The following is a 9,427-nucleotide window of genomic DNA, read 5'->3' on the forward strand; positions in this document are numbered from 1 at the left end:
GGAAGGCTGCAGGAGGGACTGGTTTGGAAGGCAGGTGTGTGGAACTCAGGTTGGCATTTGTTAAGTTTGAGATTGGACAAGACACCAAGTAGGAAGTGTTGAGTTGGGTTTATGGGCCTGGGCCTCAAGGAAAAGGTCTGTTAAAGACACAGTGTGGAAGTCACCATCACAGAGATGGTATATAAAGTCTCCAAAGTGAGTGAGATCACCAAGTGTTATAAAAATGAGCTAAAGATGCCCTCTGTATATCATCCCCAAAGTTGTTTATTTCTTCAGTATAGGTTGAGAACTGTTAGCTCAAAAACCTGTCAGTGGCAGACTCAAGTTTTACCCATCCATTCATTTTATCACCATGGAATCTGACTTTGAAGGTCAGCAGGATTTAATTACAGAACTTCCACAGGACTGGGGAAACAGAGACTCTTGGAGAGGGGAAACAGAGACTCTTGGAGAGCGCAAACAAAACCTTGTGCACACCAGGACCCAGGCGAAAGGAGCAGGGACCCAACAAGAGATTGAGCCAGACTTGCCTGTGTGTGCTTGGGAGTCTTGGTGGAGGCATGGGTCAACAGAGGCCTGCCGCAGGGTCAGGGGCACTGACTACAACAGTCCGGGGAGGCCCAGCATGCTGGCATAAGTCCTTTTGAAGGAGGTCACCATTACTGCCATTACTCCTACCGTAGTTTTGCCTCAGGCCAAACTCAGGGAGGGAGCATAATCCCATCCATCAGCAGAATATTGGATTAAAGACTTACTGAGCATGGCCTGCCAACCAGAACAAGACCTAGTTTTCTCCACAGCCAGTCCCTCCCATCAGGAAGCTTCCACTAGCCTCTTATCCTCATCCATCAGAGGGCAGATAGAATGAAAACCACAATCACAGAAAACTAACCAAACTGATCACATGGATCACAGCTTTGTATAACTCAATGAAACTATGAGCCATGGCACATAGGGCCACCCAAGACAGACAGGTCATGGTAGAGAGTTCTGACAAAACATGGTCCACTAGAGAAGGGAATGGCAAATCACTTCATTCTTGCCTTGAGAAACCCATGAATAGTATGAAAAGGCAAAAAGATATGAAACTGAAAGGTGAAACCCCCAGGTCAGTAGGTGTCCAATATGGTACTAGAGAAGAGCAGAGAAACAGTTCCAGGTGGAATGAAGAGGGGGAGCCAAAGTGGAAACAACACTCAGTTGTGGATGTGTCTGGTGGTGAAATAAAGTCCAATGCTGTAAAGAACAATACTGCATAGGAACCTGGAATGTTAGGTCCATGAATCAAGGTAAATTGGACATAGTCAAACAGGAGGTAGCAAGAATGAACATTGACATTTTAGGAATCAGTGAACTAAAATGGACAGGAATGGCAAATTTAGTTCAGATGACCATTATATCTACTACTGTGGGCAAGAATCCATTAGAAGAAATGGAGTAGCCCTCACAGTCAACAAAAGAGTCTGAAATGCAGTACTTGGGTGCAATCTCAAAAATGACAGAATGGTCTCTGTTCGTTTCCAAGGCAAACCACAGTAATCCAAGTCTATACCCCAACCACTAATGTTGAAGAAGCTGAAGTTGAATGGTTCTATGAAGACCTACAAGACCTTCTAGAACTAACATAAAAAAAATGTCCTTTTACTCACAGGGGACTACAATGCAAAAGTAGGAAGTCAAGAGATACCTGGAGTAACAGGCAAGTTTGGCCTTGGAGTACAAAATGAAGCCAGGCAAAGGTTAACAGAGTTTTGCTAAGAGAACACACTGGTCATAGCAAACACACTCTTCCAACAACACAAGAGACGACTCTACTTCTGGGCATTATCAGATGGTCAATACGGAAATCAGATTGATTATATTCTTTGTAGCCAAAGATGGGGAAACTCTATATACTCTGCAAAAACAAGACCGGGAGCTGACTGTGGCTCAGATCATGAACTCCTTATTGCAAAATTCAGACTTAAATTGAAGAAAGGAGGGAAAAGTCACTAGGCCACTTAGGTATGACCTAAATCAAATCCCTTATGATTCCACAGTGGAAGTGACAAGTAGATTCAAGGGATTAGAACTTATAGAATGCCTGAAGAACTATGGATGGAGGTTCGTAATGTTGTACAGGAGACAGTGATCAAAGCCATCCCCAAGAAGAAGAAATGCAAAAAGGCAAAATGGTTGTCTGAGGAGGCCTTACAAATAGCTAAGAAAAGAAGATATGCAAAAGGCAAAGAAGAAAAAGAAAGATATACCCATCTGAATGCAGAGTTCCAAAGAATAGCAAGTAGAGATAAGAAAGCCCAAGTGAACAATGCAAAGAAATAGAGGAAAACAATAGAATGGGAAAGACTAGAGATCTCTTAAAGAAAATTAGAGATACTTAGGGTATATTTCATGCAAAGATAGGCACAATAAAGGACAGAAACGGTATAGACCTAACAGAAGCAGAAGACATTAAGAAGAACCAGCAAGAATACACAGAAGAAGTGTACAAAAAAGGTCTTAATGACTTGGATCATCACAATTCTGTGAGACACTCTGGGGCCAGACATCCTGGAATGTGAAGTCAATTGGGCCTTAGGAAGCATCACTAAAAACAAAGCTAGTGGAGGTGATGGAATTCTAGCTGAGCTATTTCAAATCCTAAAAGATGACACTGTTAAAGTGCTGCACTCAATATGACATCAAATTTGGAAAACTCAGCAGTGGCCACAGGACTGGAAAAGGTCAGTTTTCATTCCAATCCCAAATAAAGGCAGTGCCAAAGAACGTTCAAACTACCGCACAATTGCACTCATTTCACATGCTAGCAAAGTAATGCTCAAAATCTTTCAAGCTAGACTTCAACAGTATGTGAACTGAGAACTTCCAGATTTACAAGCTGGATTTAAAAAGACAGAGGAACCAGAGATCAAATTGCCAGCATCCATTGGATCATATAAAAAGCTAGAGAATTTTAGAAAAACATGTACTTCTGTTTCATTGACTGAAGTCTTTGACTGTGTAGATTACAACAAACTGAACTTCTTTAAGAGATGGGAATACCAGACCACCTCATCTGCCTCCTGCAAAACCTGTATGCAGGCCAAGAAGCAACAGTTAAAACCAAGCATGGAAAAACAGACTGGTTCCAAATTGGGAAAGGAGTACGTCAAGGCTGTATGTTGTCACCCTGCTTATTTAACTTACATGCAGAGTGTATCATGGGAAATGCCAGGTTGGATGAAGCCCAAGCTGTAATCAAAATTGAGGGGAGGAATATCAATAACCTCAGATATGCCAATGACACCAGCCTTATGGCAGAAATCGAAGAGGAATTAGAGCCTCTTGATGAAAATGAAAGAGAAGAGTGAAAAAGTTTGGTTAAAACTCAACATTCAAAAAATAAAGATCATTGGCATTTGTCCCATATTTTCATGGCAAACAGATGGGGAAACAATGGAAACAGTAACAGACTTTATTTGCTTGGGCTCCAAAATCACTGCAGACAATGAATTGCTCCTTGGAAGAAAAGCAATGACAAAACTAGACAGCATATTAAAAAGCAGAAACATTACTTTGCCTACAAAGTCTGCATAGTCAAAGCTATGGTTTTTCCAGTAGTTTGTGCATGAATTTGAGAGCTGGACAATAAAAAAGGCTGAGCACCAAAGAACTGATCCGTTCAAACTGTGGTGCTGGAGAAGACTCTTGCGAGTCCCTTGGACTACAAGGAGATCAAATCTGTCAATCCTAAAGGAAATCAACCTTAAATATTCATTGGAAGTACTGATGCTGAAGCTGAAGCTCCAATACTTTGGCCACGTGATGTCAAGAGCCGACTCATTGGAAAAGACCCTGATGCTGGGAAAGATTGAATGCAGGAGGAGCATGGGATGACAGAGCATGAAATGGTTGGATGGCATCACCAACTCAGTTGATATGAGCTTGAGCAAGCTCCCAGAGTTGGTGATGGACAGGGAAGCCTGGCATGCTGCAGTCCATGGGGTCGCAAAGAGTTGGACATGACTGAGTGACTGAACATCAAAGTTCATTTTAAACATAGCCCAAAGAAGTACACTTTTGCACATTCAGGGCCCATCTGCTTCACATACCTCCACCAAACTATACCCAGCATCTGCTGACCATTGATAAGACAGAACCATGTGACTACAAGACAGATCTCAATCCTTACAAGCTATGAGACTCCTGCCCCTTGGAGCTCTCTGACCCAGGGACTTCCTGCTACACTGCTGAATGGCATTACCTAGACACCAGAGACACCACTCTGATTCCCCGTCCCTGGGATTTCCCTTGCCCTCCTCCCCTCCAGTAGCAACCCCCTTGGTGTAGCTTCTGGACAGATTCCTGCTGTGAGGGACACCCCTCCCTCCCTGCCCTTGCAAACCCATCAGAGTATCATTATCATCCAGTAAGTGTGTGCTCCTGCCACCTCATGGTTCTATCTTTTTGTTACATCAAATCCCTTGAACTTTCTACAACCAAGGAGCAAGTGTAGACAAAAAAGGGAAAAGGTACAGTGCTTTGCCTTGGGGCACACTAATGTTCTCCCAAACATTCATCACAGAGATGAAGAAGAACCAGCAACAGAGATGGAGAAAGAAAGGCTAAAAAGGAAGCAGGGAACCAGGAGAGGAAAACTGTCACAGCGGGGGGTCAAATGCTGCCAACAGGTTTAGAGGACTGAGAAAGAGCTTTGGATTTCACTTTATATCTTCCCCCCGCCACCGTACATTCACTTACCGCTTTAAAGTTTTAAACTATTTCAGTAGTTACAGGAATTACTTTTTACTCAGAAAGAAAAATATTTACATTTTAAATACAAAAGAAAAATTTTAATTATTCTTGGTTTATCTCTAAAACCCAACCACTTACATGCTCATGATTTTTTTTTACCAACCCATTCTATCTATTCAACGTATGCATCTTGTATGCTTACTAAGCATTTATTTGCACTTGGATATTGTGTCAGGCTTACTTTTGATGTGGAGCTTCTTTTAAAAAGTTACCTGAATTTGTCCATTAAAAAAACCCTCACATATTTTAGAAAACCAGTGTTGCAACAGTTTCCAGATCTGCCTCCAAAGCTGAATTTAGCTGTCAGTAGTTCTTTGAAAGTTCAATTCCTTCACTGAATTCACTTAGCAACAATTCCTTGGTTAAATTATATGAGGTTATTAGGAAAAATGTCAATCACTTTTCAACATTGTGGAAAGATCATGCTTCATCTTCTCAATTGCATTGTCAGGATTAAGGTTTATGGCATCAGTATCCCTCTGGCAATACTAATATGAAACTGAGACAGCTTTGTAAAAAGATTCAAAAAGTCTTTCGCCTTTGGGATTTCCCTGGCTGTCCAGTGGTTAAGCCTCTGGGCTTCCAAGGCAGGGGGTGCAGGTTCAGTCCCTGGTCAGGGAACTAAGATCCCACATGCCATATGGCATGGCCAGAAAAATGTCTACTTTCAACTTAATGTTAGATAAACCTTCTTTCTCTATAATATTTCTGAAAAACTGTATCAACTCCAGTAATGTTAGGAGAACTGGATTCTGCCATTTCCAGTTTCACTATCACGTACTGAAGCATCCAGGGACTTCCTGGCAGTCCAGTGGTCGAGTCTTCACCTTCCAATGCAGGGGGTGCGGGTTTGATCCCTTATTGGGGAGATAGGATCCCACATGTTTCACAGCCAAAAAACCAAGACATAAAACAGAAGCAAAATCCTTGTCCCCGGAGGCAGAGAGGCAGACGTGCTACAATCAGAACCAGAAGGCAAGGGGCTGCTATAATCTCGGCCCCAGAGACCGCATCTTCCACCAAACTGTGAGGAGGCTACTAGTTGCTAACCACATCTTCCTGGGATCCTGGGATCCTGGATGGTTGACATCTGCCAGGAGTGTCACAGCCTGAGGTCAGCTCCCCAGAGGAGACACACAGCATGCCTGGGACTGTGCTCTCGTGGCACCCCTGGGAAACTAAGCAGCTGTGACTGGGCAGGTGAATAAGATGCATGGCCCACCTGGGACAGTGAGCTCGCCAAGCACTCAGTTGCCTGAGTGGTTGGACCTGGGAAGGACATAAAACGCACAGCCCATCTGGGTCTGTGCTCTTGTGGAGCACCCGAGAAACTGAGCAGCTTAGATGTGGGAGGAGCACAAAATGCAGGGCTCACCTGGGACGGTGCCCTTGCAGAGCACCCTAGAACCAAAGTAGTGTGGACCTGGGAAGTATGCGCCACATTTGGCTGTGGCAAACCCAGTGTGGTTCATCCACTGCGAGCACTCCCCAACATGCCAGCGATATTTCTTTGCATTGTCCCTCCCTCTCCACAGCACTACTGAACAAGTGAGCCTGAATAAGTGGCCACATTGGCCGCCTTGTGTCAGGGCAGAAATTAGACGCTGAAGAGACTTGCAAAGAGGGAGCCAAAATAAACAAAGAAGGGGGAACTGCCTGGGGAAGTGCTGCAACAGGTTAAAACCCTGCAGTTAATGCTGAGACTGTGCATTTGAGGGGCAACTATAGAACTTGTTGGTAGTGATGCTTCCTAAGGCCCACTTGACTTCACATTCCAGGATGCCTGGCTCTAGGTGAGTGATCACACCATCGTGATTATCTGGGTTGTGAAGATCTTTTTTGTACAGTTATTCTATGTGTACTTGCATCCTCTTCTTAGTATCTTCTGCTTCTGTTAGGTCCTTACCATTTCTCTCCATTACTGAGCCCATCTTTGCATAAAATGTTCCCTTGATATCTCTAATTTTCTTGAAGAGATCTCTAGTCTTTCCCAGTCTATTGTTTTCCTCTATTTCTTTGCACTGATCACTGAGGAAGGCTTTCTTATCTCTCCTTGCTATTCTTTGGAACTCTGCATTCAGATGGATATATCTTTCCTTTCCTCCTTTGCTTTTCGCTTCCCTTCTTTTCACAGCTATTTGTAAGGCCTCCTCAGACAGCCATTTTGCTTTTTTGCACTTCTTTTTCTTGGGGATGGTCTTGATTCCTGCCTCCTGTACAATGTCACAAACCTCCGTCCATAGTTCACCAGGCACTTTGTCTATCAGATCTAGTCCCTTAAATCTATTTCTCACTTCCACTGTATGGTCATAAGGGATTTGATTTAGGTCATACCTGAATGGTCTAGTGGTTTTCTCCACAGCATCACTACAAACAAAGCTAGTGGAGGTGATGGAATTCCAGTTGAGCTATTTCAAATCCTGAAAGATAATGTTGTCAAAGTGCTGCACTCAATATGCCAGCAAATTTAGAAAACTCAGCAGTGGCCACAGGACTGGAAAAGGTCAGTTTTCATTCCAATCCCAAAGAAAGGCAATGCCAAAGAATGCTCAAACTACTGCACAATTGCACTCATCTCACACACTAGTAAAGTAATGCTTAAAATTCTCCAAGCCGGGCTTCAGCAATACGTGAACTGTGAAATTCCAGATGTCCAAGCTGGTTTTAGAAAAGGCAGAGGAACCAGAGATCAAATTGCCAACATCTGCTGGATCATTGAAAAAGCAAGAGAGTTCCAGAAAAACATCTATTTCTGCTTTATTGACTATGCCAAAGCCTTTGACTGCGTGGATCACAGAAACTGTGGAAAATTCTTCAAGAGATGGGAATACCAGACCACCTAACCTGCCTCTTAAGAAATCTGTATGCAGGTCAGGAAGCAACAGAACTGGACATGGAACAACAGACTGGTTCCAAATAGGAAAAGGAATACATCAAGGCTGTATACTGTCACCCTGCTTATTTAACTTATATGCAGAGTACATCATGAGAAACGCTGGGCTGGAGTAAGCACAAGATGGAATCAAGATTGCCGGGAGAAATATCAATAACCTCAGATATGCAGATGACACCACCCTTATGGCAGAAAGTAAAGAAGAACTAAAGAGCCTCTTGATGAAAGTGAAAGAGGAGAGGGAAAAGTTGGCTTAAAGCTCAACATTCAGAAAACTAAGATCATGGCATCTGGTCCCATCACTTCATGGCAAATAGATGGGGAAACAGTGGAAACAGTGGCTGACTTTATTTTTCTGGGCTCCAAAATCACTGCAGATAGTGATCGCAGCCATGAAATTAAAAGACGCTTACTTCTTGGAAGGGAAGTTATGATCAACCTAGACAGCATATTAAAAAGCAGAGACATTACTTTGCCAACAAAGGTCCATCTAGTCAAGGCTATGGTTTTTCCAGTGGTCATGTATGGACGTGAGAGTCTGACCATAAAGAAAGGTGAGCACAGAAGAATTGATGCTTTTGAACTGTGGTGTTAGAGAAGACTCTTGAGAGTCTGTTGGACTGCAAGGAGATCCACCAGTCCATCCTAAAGGAGGTCAGTCCTGGGTGTTCATTGGAGGGACTGATGTTGAAGCTGAAGCTCCAATACTTTGGCCACCTGATGCGAAGAGCTGATTCATTGGAAAAGCCCTGATGCTGGGAAAGATTGATGGCAGGGGAAGAAGGGGACGACAGAGGATGAGATGTTTGGATGGCATCACCAACTCAATGGACATGGGTTTGGGTGGACTTTGGGAGTTGGTGTTGGACAAGGAGGCCTGGCGTGCTGCGGTTCATGGGGTCGCAAACAGTCGGATACGACTGAGTGACTGAACTGAACTATAGAACTTGGGAACAATTACAAGCTGGAACAAGGGACTATATGACACTGAACTGACCCCACACACTGTCCACAACAGCTCCAGAGACATTCTCAGATATATTTTTACTAGTATGTTCTTTATTATTCCTTAACTTTCATTTTTCTAGCCTACTATTACCTTTCCAAAAAAAAAACTTTTTTTAAAAACAAATTCCATATATTTCAGTTTTTGTGATTTTGTTTTGTATTTTTTATATTGTAGTTTTGAGTCTAACCTCTATTCTAGGTTTTTAATCTTTGCTTTTTGATATTTGTTATCGATTTTATATGTCTAAGAATCTAATCTTCAGTATCCATTTTTAGTTCAGTTCAGTTCAGTTCAGCCGCTCAGTCGTGTCCGACTCTTTGCAACCCCATGAATCGCTGCACGCCAGGCCTCCCTATCCATCACCAACTCCCGGAGTTTACCCAAAGCCATGTCCATCGAGTTGGTGATGCCATCCAACCATCTCATCCTCTGTTGTCCCCTTCTCCTCCTGCCCCTAATCCTTCCAGCATTAGGGTCTTTTCCAATGAGTCAACTCTTCGCATGAGGTGGCCAAAGTATTGGAGTTTCAGCTTCAACATCAGTCCTTCCAATGAACACCCAGGACTGATCTCCTTTAGGATGGACTGGTTGGATCTTCTTGCAGTCCAAGGGACTCTCAAGAGTCTTCTCCAACTCTGATTATTAGCTTGATTGCTCTCTCCCCTTTTGACTCTCCCTTTTCTCCTCCAGGTCACCTCTATCTCCTTCCTCCCTCTTCTCTTCCCTGCATA

This window comes from Giraffa tippelskirchi, chromosome 13 (genome assembly GCF_054371585.1).
Source record: "Giraffa tippelskirchi isolate mGirTip1 chromosome 13, T2T-mGirTip1v1.2.pri, whole genome shotgun sequence".
NCBI lineage: Eukaryota > Metazoa > Chordata > Mammalia > Artiodactyla > Giraffidae > Giraffa > Giraffa tippelskirchi.